Here is a 12,786-nt window from a genome sequence, read left to right on the forward strand (position 1 = left end):
GTGTGCAAATCCTACAGAGAGAGGAATAACATTGCACCCACTTGTCGAAAGCGTTGCATTAACCTTTGATAGACCGTTCTTAGGGTGCTATGGTCTCTCAGACTGTCAGGGGAAGTCGGAATTGTAGGAAGTGTACCTGTGTAAAGAGTTATTGCACCACTGTTAAACAATGTACAGCTACAGTGTAGCACATACTGATTTTTGTTGTGTTTGGCTTTGAATCATATTGATTTTCAGGCTTATTTCAGAACTGGCTGCAGAGCCAAGGCTTTGTCTTTGTCAAAGGAGATGAAACAATCTTTGCTTTCTTTCCACAAAGCAACAAAACCAAAAGTCTCACACATTCCAGCAGCCTATAGAGAGTGTGCTGCTCTGTAGAGTTGGACTGAACCAACAAAAGACAATTTTGATATTCTCTGGCTCACCAATAGTAAGGCTGAAAGTGCAAAAAGTGCCCTGGGCATGATGAAGGGCCAAGGGTCAATAAAAATAAATAAATAAAAAAAAGTTTATAATCATGAATACAAATGTGCTCAGCAAATTCTATTGCAAATTGCCAACAAACTCATGAAATAACTAGACTGCCAAGTTGTTATTTTGGTCTCGGAACAGCACATGAAGAAAACAAAAAAAAAAACCCAATCAACAACAAGAAAAGAAAAACCTCTGGGGAGAATGAATGCAATCTGATTTGAAAATATCTGGTGTCCAAGCAAAACTTTGGCTTACAATAGTGACGATATAATGGTCAGATGCCATAAAAAAATGACTCATCCTGTGGGGACCATGAACATCCACACACAAAATTTCTTTAACCTCCTAAAACCTCTCCTAGCTTTTGGGGATTGGGAAAAAAATGAAAAATAAAATAAAATAAAATAAAAAAAAACTATACATTGTCTTTTAACAGTCAGCAGTTAAAAAAAAGTTGGAAGTATAAAACTGTTTATTTCTAACCAAGAACTTTCTCTGTACTGTTACTGTCTTAAACTAAGACAAACAAAAACACGGACTTTGGCAGAGCTGCATACAATACAGGTACAGGATAGTTTACTTTTAAGCATGGGCCGACTTACTTTTTTGCTCAAAAGCAAAAATGGCTTTCTTTGTTGCTGCTTTTATTGTTTCTCTGCTCTTATTAAAGCAACATAAAACTGCCATTTGAATGGGAGACATAAAAGTAGAAGAACTCTTACAAAAGGAGATGTAGACAATCAAGCAGAGGGAAAGTGAATTACAGTCAATTACACCACTTCTGTAGTATTCTGAGCATTGTACATTCAACAATGCAAAGAGTATAAGTGGGTAGAAACTACCTTTAACAACCCATTCTTCGTTCATTTCAAAGAGGTTTTGCAGACGTGCAAAACATCAAAATGTAAAAGAAGTTTCAAGCCTTAAACTCCGAGACATCCCAAGTCATCATCTTTCTCTCTGTATCTGTCACTTCCTCGATCCTTCTCTCTGCCCTCTTTCTCATCGCTGCGTTACAGCCCACTGCTGATTAGAGCACTTGGAGAGTGCCTCTCACTTTCTTCCTCTAACTTTTCCTTTGATACTGCAATCCTTTCATCATATTATTTCTTGGTAGTGTCTAATTAGGGTATTTGGAATTCATTTTGCTTTGTCATATGCCCTTTGTCTATGAGAAAGGCAGATATAGAGAGAGAAGGTATAGTAATTCACAAAGACAGAGTTAAGCTGTTTTCTTTTATTGTTAAACTCGCTCGTGTTACAACATCAGCAGTGGAGTGTAAGCTCATTTAACCTTTTTATGTTTTGTTTTTAGACACCTCTTTATGCCAACATGGATGTTGGAGTTTGATATTTCACAGTCTATGCAAGTCAGAAAAAAAGACCTGACCTTATTGAAAATATGAGTTTCAATCATATTTGGGGCTGTTTGGCTAAACATGAACACTGACTAAAGGTCACAGTAAAGGTCACCTTTATTCATTATTGCATCCATGAATATAAGCAGTGGGGCCAGTTTAACCACATCCCACCAATGACTGTGAAATGTCTACCTGTGCTAACATTAATATTAGCATATGAGGTATATTTTTGTCTGCCAATTATCTGTAAATGTCAGCGCTGTCAAGATAGGTAAAGGGCTGAGCTTTTTGCATTTTTTTCCCATAAGCAAATACAGTAATTGAAGAGAAGATTGGCAGCCTCTATCAGCCTCAGCCACATTTTGACGTTGTTTGCAGCACAAACAAGAAAGACGACTCCAGAGGAACTTTTGTAGCTTCTGCTTACATGAGATGGTCAAAGTACTGGGAGTAAAATTATATCTCACACAATATGATATCAAAGCCCCGTCGTTGTTCTCCTGAAACGATCTTCCTCTGTGGGATTTGTCCAGCTGAGATGGAAATTATGGAAATTCCAATTTCCCCTTTGCTTCTCACCTAAGTTAGCTTTAAAGTTGATTATGTTATTTCTAGCAGGGGCAGGACAAAATTTGATATGGGAATAACAAATGATATTAATCTGACTTACCAGAGTCAATACACATTGGCTTGTGCAACACCCATGCGACAAACAAAACTGATAAAGACTATGGGATATGCAAAATAGAGATCAAACGATGAATGTGTTGCATTCTGTTTCACAAATATGCTCTCATTTTTATGTCATAAATGCAGCACACTCCTTCCTTTATACAGAATTGCCAACTTGGCCACTTCCTTGCTTGATTTAGCAGCTTTTCAGACCCTCTAGTGACTTTTGATGATTGACAATTAAGTTACAAGGTAACAACTTATGGTATACAGTGTAAATCACTGCAGATATCCACCCACACTCGTATATACTGTAAGTAGTAGAGAATGCCAAATAAAGGATATGGTCAAAGTGTTTGAACTCCACTACAAAGTGCCTTTACTTGCTCATTTCAGTGAGTTCCTCACGCCTGCCCTGTTTAAACGAGTGCAAAATGCAGTTCAGGAGTCATCAACACATCAGAGTCTTATGATGAAGAATTGCATTGCATAACTAACATTGTGTTATTTAATTTTCATAACAATATACCAGTAATTGGGTGCCTTACCCGTTACAGAATAATGGCCAATGCACCACTAACAGTTATCATGATTGTGAGTTTTTCAGCCCTGTGTTTAAGAGGCACCAAGTTAAGACTCTATGCAGGTTTGTGTATGTTTTTTTCATCTCAGTTGACAAATTCAGTGAAACTGACTAAAATGCAGTGATTAAATACATTATTCCTAATTTTAACCTTCTGGGGGTTCTTTTTCTTCTTTGGACATTAGGTTGTTTTGTGTAAGATTGTCTTGCATTGTATAAAGTATCACAGAGTTTGCTGAATTAAGGTACTATCATTATTGTGGGCAGCATATCCTGATAGTATCCTGTTATGAGTTGTCCTGTGATTTTCATGTCTAATTTTTAACATTTGCCTTTTCTAGGAAGCAGTGGTTGAATTTGGTTCAAATTTCCATTATTATTTTCATGCACCAGGAAAGTACTCTTACCACACGGTTGGCCTCTGCTGCTTAGAATCACCTTGCACTTGTATTTCAAATAGTATTTTATTGGTTTTATAATAGAATGTACAGTGTTAAGAATTGCAATAGCTGGGAGAAAATGTAAGATGTTTTTGATTCATGGCAGCACTAATTGGTACAGTACAGTAGGAATCAGTACTCCTCGGAGCCAACAGAACCAACGTCGTCGTCGTCATCATCAGAAGGAGGACCCTCCAGCGGCGACGCGGAACCCCTCGGGAAGGACCCCAACCCAGAAGGTCCAGGAACAGGAGACGGAGGGCGAGCAGAGACGGAGGACCCACGACCAGCAGCTGCACGGGACGGCTGATCCGGATGGAGACGATGGAACTCCACAATGAGCTGGTTGTCCAGGATCTGCCGAGCCGGAACCCAGGACCGCTCCTCCGGATTACCCCTCCCAGTCAACAAGGTACTGGAGACCCCTGCCGCGGCGCCTGGAACGAAGGAGCCGACGGACCGTGTAAGCCGGAGCCCCCTCGATGAGTCGAGGAGGAGGTGGCGGCTGAGAGGTCGGCTGCAGGGGGCTCTCCCGGACCGGTTTGACCCTGGAGACGTGGAACGTGGGGTGGATTCTCATGGTACGAGGCAGCTTCAGACGGACCGCCACAGGGTTGATGACCTTCTCGACGGGGAACGGATCGATGAACTTCGGAGCCAGCTTTCGGGAGTCCACCCTCAGCGGAAGATCTCTGGTAGCCAGCCAAACCTTTTGACCCACCCGGTAGGAGGGGGCCTGGGAGCGGCGACGATTAGCCGCCGAGGTGTAGCGACCCGCGGCCCGTAACAGCGTGGATCTGGCTCGATTCCAGGTTTGGCGGCAGCGACGGATGAAATCCTCCTCCACCGAAGGATAGGCCGTCTCCCTCTCTTGGTCGGGAAACAGAGGAGGCTGGTAACCATAAGCACACTAGAAGGGGGAGAGCCCAGTGGCGGAACTCTGGAGGGTGTTATGGGCGAACTCCACCCACAGGAGCTGCGATGACCAGGAGGCAGGGTGAGTAGATGCCATGCAGCGTAACGCCGTCTCCATCTCCTGGTTCATCCGTTCTGTCTGTCCATTTGATTGAGGGTGATACCCCGAGGACAGGCTGGTGGACGCCCCCAGGAGCTGGCAGAACTCCCTCCAGAACGCTGAGGTGAACTGGGGACCCCGATCGGAGACCACATCAGAAGGGATGCCGTGCAACCGGATCACATGCTGCAGTAGCAACCCCGCGGTCTCCTTGGCTGAAGGGAGCTTGGGTAAGGGCACAAAATGTGCCATCTTGCTGAACCGGTCTACCACTGTCAGGATTGTGGTGTTGCCTCCCGACAGTGGCAGACCGGTGACGAAGTCCAGAGCGATGTGGGACCAGGGGCGATGAGGAACAGGAAGTGGGTGCAGATGACCGGCAGGAGCTTGGCGAGGGGTCTTACATTGGTTGCAGACTGGACAGGAGTTCACAAAGTCTTTGGTGTCGTTGACCAATGTGGGCCACCAGAACCGTCGTTGCAGGACCTCCCTGGTACGAGTGATCCCAGGATGACAGGTAAGACGAGAAGAGTGGGCCCACTGTAACACCTCCGATCTGAACCTTTCAGGAATGAACAGGCAGTTCTGGGGGCAGGAACTGGGACCCGGCTGTTGCTCCAATGCCGACAAGATGCGTTCCTCAATCTCACAGGTGAGGGATGCCAGGGTCGAGAGGCAGGAAGAATGCTGTCAGGGAGGGGTGAGGCCTCTTCCTCCTCCAGGAACTGGCGGGACAGAGCGTCGGGTTTGATGTTACGGGAACCTGGCCGGTACAAGAGGGTGAATGAGAATCGAGCGAAGAATAGAGCCCAACGAGCCTGGCGAGAATTGAGTCGTTTGGCAGTTCGGATGTACTCAAGATTCTTATGGTCAGTCCATACGAGGAAGGGTACCCTGGTGCCCTCCAGCCAATGTCGCCATTCCTCCAGCGCCAACTTAACCGCCAGTAGCTCGCGGTTGCCGATGTCGTAGTTGCGCTCTGCTGGCGACAGTTGTCGGGAGAAGAAAGCGCATGGATGCAGCTTCCGATCTTCAGCTGAGCGTTGGGAGAGGACAGCTCCCACCCCCACATCCGAGGCGTCGACCTCCACCACGAACTGTCCTTCAGGATCGGGGATGAGGAGAATAGGAGCAGAACTGAAGCCCCTTGAGGTTTTGAAAGGCGTCGTCAGCTTCAGGAGACCAGCGGAATTGAACCTTGGATGAGGTAAGTGCAGTGAGGGGGGCTGCCATCGTGCTGTACCCACGAATAAATCTTCTGTAGAAGTTGGCAAACCCCAGGAATTGTTGCAGCTGTTTGCGGGAGTCGGGAACTGGCCATGAGGGTCATGGCGGAGACCTTTGCGGGGTCCATCTCCATCCGATTGTGGCCGATGATGTAACCCAGGAAGGAAACAGAAGATGCGTGGAAGTCACATTTCTCCGCCTTCACAAACAGGGAGTTCTTGAGGAGAAGCTGCAACACAGTCTGAACATGGTGGATGTGTTCTTGTCTGGACCGGGAAAAAATCAGAATATCGTCCAGATACACGAAAACAAACTTGTTGAGATAGTCTCTGAGAACGTCGTTAATTCGGGATTGAAAGACAGCAGGAGCATTGGTGAGCCCGAGCGGCATCACCAAATATTCATAGTGTCCTGTGGGAGTATTGAAGGCCGTCTTCCACTCATCCCCCTCTCGGATGCGGACCAGGTGGTAAGCGTTGCGAAGATCGAGCTTTGTGAAGATGGTTGCCCCTCGTAGTAGTTCAAATGCTGAAGCTATGAGAGGGAGGGGGTAACGATTCTTCACAGTGATCTCGTTCAACCCCCTATAGTCAATGCAGGGCTGAAGCGAACCATCTTTCTTTCCCACAAAGAAGAACCCGCCCCGGCAGGAGAAGAGGATGGCCTGATGATACCGCTAGCCAACGAGTCTCTTATGTAGGTGTCCATAGCCTCTCTTTCAGGTGCGGAAAAGAGTAGAGACGACCCTTAGGAGGGGCAGCTCCAGGAAGAAGATCTATGGCGCAGTCATAGGAACGGTGGGGCAGCAGAGAGGTGGCCCTGGCCTTGTTAAACACCTCCCTGTAGTCGTGGTACTCTGAAGGCACCCCTGAGAGATCTGGGATGGCGCAGGAGTGGGTGATCGCTCTGGGTGGTTTTGGCCGTTGGAGACAGATCTGTTGGCACGAGGGACTCCATGCCACAATCGAGCCGGTGGCCCAGTCAATATGAGGATTGTGACGACGGAGCCAGGGGTATCCGAGGATCAAAGGCAGTTCAGGGGACCTCAGGATGGAACTGAATGGTCTCGCTGTGTTCACCGGACAGGAGCATGGAGACGGGGGTGGTCTGATGAGTCACGGTACCCAGGAGATGACCATCCAGAGCGTTGGCTGGGACGGGACGAGGTAATGGGACCTGCTTTAATCCCAGCTGATGAGCGAGTTCCTTGTCAATCAAATTCACGTCAGCCCCAGAGTCTATGAATGTGGCGAGAGTGTGAGATTTCTCACCCAACAGGAACACCACATGGAACAGGGGACGAAGACTAGGGACAGAGTTCTGGGAACGGCTCAGCAGGATGCCCCTCTCTACTGCTGAGCCTGCCCTTTTACTGGACAACAGGAGACGAAGTGCCCAGCTTGTCCACAGTAGAGACAGAGCCGTCCCCGACGCCGTCTCTCACGCTCCTCTGATGTCAGCCTGGTGCGTCCCACCTGCATGGGCTCCGTACCTCCCTGAATTGGGTCCGCTGGAAGCGCTGTGGTGGGGGGAGGACCCCGCTGGTGACCAGGAAGCCGGTGAGAGCCTACCTCCAGGCGCTGTTCCCTCCTCCTCGCCTGAATCCGCCTGTCCAGTCTCGTAGTCAGTTCAATGAGACCGTCAAGCGAATGAGGGAGGTCAAACGAAACCAACTCATCTCTTTGATGTACGGTGCTAGCCCATTAAGAAAGGCGTCACACTGGGCTGCTGAATTCCAGTCACTCTGTCGAGCTTGAGTTCTGAAGTCAATAGCAAAATCAGCGACTGTCCGACCTCCCTGTCGCTGATTCAACAGCCCCCCGGTAGCGTCAGGACCCAAAGGCACAGGACCAAACACCTTCCGTAGCTAGCTCATCTGCGAAGGCTTGAAACGAGACACAGGCTGGTGTACCTCTCTCCCACTCTGCTGTTCCCCATAGTCGTGCTCGGCCAGTGAGATGATTAATGGCGAAGGCCACCTTGGCTCCCTCGGTGGCGAACGTGTGCGGCTGCAGAGCAAACAGGAAGGAGCAGTTGGTCAAGAACGGATTGCAGCCCTCTGGATCTCCAGCGTAACGTTCGGGTGCCCCAACCCGGGGTCAGGAGCGGAACTGGGAGATGGCACCGGGTTGGGAGCAGGCTGAACAGGACTCGAACCAGGAACGGCGTGTTGGGTTAACGTGGTTGCCATCTGTTGAACTTGGTTCGCCAGCAGGGTTAATGCTCGCTCCAACGCCGAAGCAGAATGACGAGCCTCCGCTGCGTTGGAGGAGAGCTGAGCCTCGTGCTGCTGGAGCAATCCCTCAACACGGGCTAGACGAGACTGTAGAGTGTTGGAGTCTGCTGGGTCCATGTTTGGCCAGATTGTACTGAAACGGGCTGTGTTAGAACCCAGATGCAGTACGCCAAAACTCAGAGTTAGTTGGTAATGACTTTTATTAAATCCAACACAAACGAAGATCAGCTCACAGATATTCAGTTCGTTCTTCTGGCGGTTAGCCCAAACAATGTCTCTGGGAATCCTACGAAGCGAAGACACGAAGCTTGAACCTACTGTGGCTGGAGAACAGGAAACCCCGTAGCTCGACGAGCCGACAACACGTGTGGGAATGTTGTCGGGGATAGCGCTAAATCGTGGTCGGGGACAGGCAGAGGATCCGTAGCCGGGAAAACAGTCCGAAAGAACAACGGTACCGTCGAGGAGCAGGCAGGAGGATCGTCGTGGTCGAGCGGTGAGGTCTTTGCCAGTGGAGCCGTCAGATTTCCGGAACGCCGGAGCGAAGCACGTGGTCGGGGACAGAAGGCAGGTAGGTACACGGGGAGGCAGGCACAGAGAGCTGGTCGGGAACAGGCTGGGTCGGCAACGGGAAATCTGGCAGGAAAACGCTGGAGAGTCGTGCATAATGCAGAGGAACAATCTGGCAGTGAGTGAACATGTTGGAGTGTCTTAAATACCGGACTGATTGGAGATGAGCTGCAGCTGAGGGAGAGCAGGCTGCAGCAGTGGGCGTGGCTGGCAGGTAGAGCAGGTCAGAGTGAGGTGAGTGGAAAAACACTGGCAGTGAGGGGGAGGAGGAGAATGCAGGAACCATGACACCTTCACTTTTTTTAGACAGCCAAGATGCTGGAAAATAAAGGGGCAGAAAGGCAGAGATGGGGAGTGACATGAAACAAAGATACCTAGCCAAACACAAAGCTGAAAAGTTGAAGTCCGTGGTTCTTGCCTGGTTCCTTAGTCACCCAAACCCTTTATATGAGTTTTTCTGCTATATTTATGTATACCAATATGCTATAACAGAGGTTCATCCAAAACAGAGATGCGCTTAAACAGCAAAAACACAAAGTAAGCTAGCACAAGATAATGCTATATAATGGCACCAAAGATAGAAGCGTTAAATGGTGGCCACCGGAGAGCGAACTTCCTGCAAATATACCAAAGTAATACAGTTAATATGACAATGATATATCATTTAAACATGTGTACATACAGTATATCAGCTCAAATAGCCTTGAAGGAATTAGTGTATATTTGTGTTATATTCAAATATATCATTTTGTTTATGCTTCATTTCAGCGGGCAATCACAGCTTTTGTGTATCATCTCGCTGTTTGGAGTAAAGCTAATCTAGCATGCATCACTGAACATCTGAATTGCATATTCACCCTCTCTGTCTCTCTCTTTCTCTCTTTTGCCTCTGTTGATCAAGACTGCATTTGCAATAACTGGACAAATATTTGGAGATATCTGACAATGTAAACATCGCATATGTGTGAGTTCAGATTTGAAAGGAGCGTCAGTGTACGCCACAGCACACACCTCCACAGATGGCTGCATATGCTACCTCTGATTCTTTTTTTTTATCATTTTTTTTATTCTAAACTAGATGAATACTTTGTTGCAGTGTTTCAGGTCTGCTGTTCAAGTAAGTGCTTTATTTTTTTCAGTTTTCCTTGGCTTTTCAAAGACAAAAACAGTTAATAGTTTGGAGCATCTGAGCATATAAAGGAATCATAATTGCTTATGCAGTCAACATTTACACCTAGGCTATACATAATTGTGTATGAGGTTATCTCAGAGTGGAATAGGTTTCTGCCTCTTCTGTATTACAGCGGCTGACATTGTTCTCGGTATCATGAAATAAGAATTTATGCAAACTGGATGTGCCAAATGTTAAAAGGATAGTGTAACATTTCTGGTTATTCTTGCTTATTTGTTTGAAGTTATAGTTGTTGAGACAAAAAGTGTTACAACCACACCCATTAAACTACTTTTTTAAAACCTTAAAAGGGGAAAGAGAAAGACAGCAGGTTTTGTTATTCATATTGAATTCTGACCATCAAAAAGTAGCAAATCTGAAGGTCCTCTCACATGTACTTTTATTCCAATATTTTTACTTCCATCTCCACCTGTAGAATTTCTGTTGCTGCACCTCCTATTTGTGGTCTGTATGCAACAGAGATAATTGTGTGTGTGTGTGTGTGTGTGTGTGTGTGTGTGTGTCCATTGAGAGTTTTAGCATGTCGGTTTTGCCTCGGGTTCCTCTTAGGACAAATAGCAGTTTTCACACCATTAACTCTCTACCCAAGACATAAATGCTGTACGCCCACACAAAGGACACACACACACACACACACACACACACACACACACACACACACACACGCACGCACACACACACCCTCACGTACAAAGGTGAGAGGCAGTAATATTTTTATAATAGCCCACAATTTCTGCTACGCATATTTGCACACTTGACATCCTGGAGTTCTTGCACAAATTCTTACTAGTTCAAAGACAGAAACACACACATACACACAGTCTCTACAACTTTCCTGGAAGCGAACTGCTGCTTGGTCCACAGTCTGTCACTAAAACCAAATGAGGTGCTTCATTACTGCAGAATGGAGATGAAGGTCAATACAATGGAATGGTTTTACTGCAATTGGGGTTTTTAAAAATGAGTGCTTCCTAAGCGCAACGACAAATGCCTGTTGAAACTAATACAATACTTTCCACTCAAATAAAGTGGTTTGCTTTAGTGTAGTGCTCTTAAAAATGGCTCAGGAAATAATATTAATGTTAAAAAAAAAAAGGCTGCATGACTAAAAGTGAGATTGTTCTGTGCTTTACTGGGTGTGTTACCTTCAAATCAGTATCTGCTTGTCCCAAGCTTTTTGGGCTTGTTAATATGAAGAGATACAGAGAGCTTTGGTGCAACTACAGAAATTGTGAAAGTGAGAACATACAGACCACATTCATTACAGGTATGCTGTCTTCCATCTGTATATTGGGTTTCTCTAACAATGGTGTAAAACTTAATTTTAGTTAGTTTTAATTCAGGTTTGATAAGGTTTTGGCTGGAAAATGTGTCATTACGTTATGATTTTAAAAAATGACAAATAGCAAATCACAGTAGTGGACAGCTGTTCCATATTAATGTGTGTGAATATATAATCCGTAAGATATTAATTATTTCAAACCTCATTTTTTATACTCTGTATGGCATTTTTCTGCAATAGTCATTCAATGTAGGCTATTTACATTCAGTAATTGCATCTCTATATAGTGGGTTCCATTGCCGCACCACCAATCCAACATGGGATTAAAATTACCTATGCATACATAAGGAATAAACAGGAAATGGTGCATGCACACACTGTATTTCAGTGTTACTGGTAATTGCATCTCCTTGACTTAAATCTCTCTGTGCATTGATAACCCTCTACAGTAGCAGAGCTACATTTAGCAATTGCCAGTGCAAACTGGGGCTGCATCAAACCTTTATTTATTATTTAATTTTGATTAATCTGCACATTATTTTCCTCGTTGATGATTACTTGTCTATAAAATATCAGAAAATAATTAAAAATATCTATTTATATGTCCTTAAGCCCAAGCTGATGTCATTCTGTGTTTTGTTTTGTCCTAATAGTTGAAAATCCAGAAATATTTTATTCTAAATTTATTTTTTTTACGATTTCTGACAATTAAGAAGCTGGAACCATAAAATAAATTGCACTTTTACTCAACAGTTTACTTACAGCTAATTTATCACAATTTCTCTGTAGCTCACACAAACATTTCCTCTAGCCTCTACTTCATATTAAAAACTAACTAAACTTAGACTTTTGGATTGAGTGTCTCCTACCTCGAGTGTGAAAAAGAATCAAAAATGGGCACGGCTGGTAGTGGGACTAAGATATGTCCAGTCACCCAATCGTGCCGCTTCTCAATCCACAGCACCTCTCTGTCCCCAGCAGACACACAGAAAAACACCAATCCAATCTGTTTTTGACGGTTTAATAGCTCTGCAATGCTTTCAGAAAAAAAAACAGTTCCCTAAATCCAGGCTGCTCCTTAATGGGCTGCTTTTTACTTATTTTTACAAAATGACAAAGTGTAACATAACAGACCCTCTGTAATATTTTTGGCTTTGCTGCTGTCTCGAGGGGATTTTTCTGTGGTGTTTATTGCTTAGGTACAGCCTGTGTTCCATTGAGTGTTTATTTATTTTATTCATCTCTATATCTTTTGCGCGGATTAGGCAACATTAATATATTACTGTTACTGGACGTTTGTTCAGGAGGCTTTTGTTTACTTAGTGAGTGTGACAGACTGCTGTCTGACTCCACGGTCCGAGATGAAACACTATGCCCCATGGAAAACACGAGCGACCTTAATACTGAGCTGAGATGAAACCAGTGTTTCTAACTTTGCTGAATAACATGCAAGTTTTATACTGCGTTTTCATGTATGGTGCACTCAGATATCCAGAGTTGGACCTGAATAAAATAAACACTACTAATTATGTTGCTTTTAAACTGAAAATTGGTTTGGGGTTTGGTTGCTCTTTAAATTCCTGGGACTGGCATACCTTGCTTTTACTATGAAGCCATTACAGGAAATATTCTGTATTTTTGCTGATGATAGCACTAACTGACATTGGTCACTAGTAAAGTGTCTTCAGAATCATATTCGGCACATTTTGTCAGCAAATCATATTAATTTGAAAT

The sequence above is a fragment of the Plectropomus leopardus genome, chromosome 9 (assembly GCF_008729295.1).
Source record: "Plectropomus leopardus isolate mb chromosome 9, YSFRI_Pleo_2.0, whole genome shotgun sequence".
Classification (NCBI taxonomy): Eukaryota; Metazoa; Chordata; class Actinopteri; order Perciformes; family Serranidae; genus Plectropomus; species Plectropomus leopardus.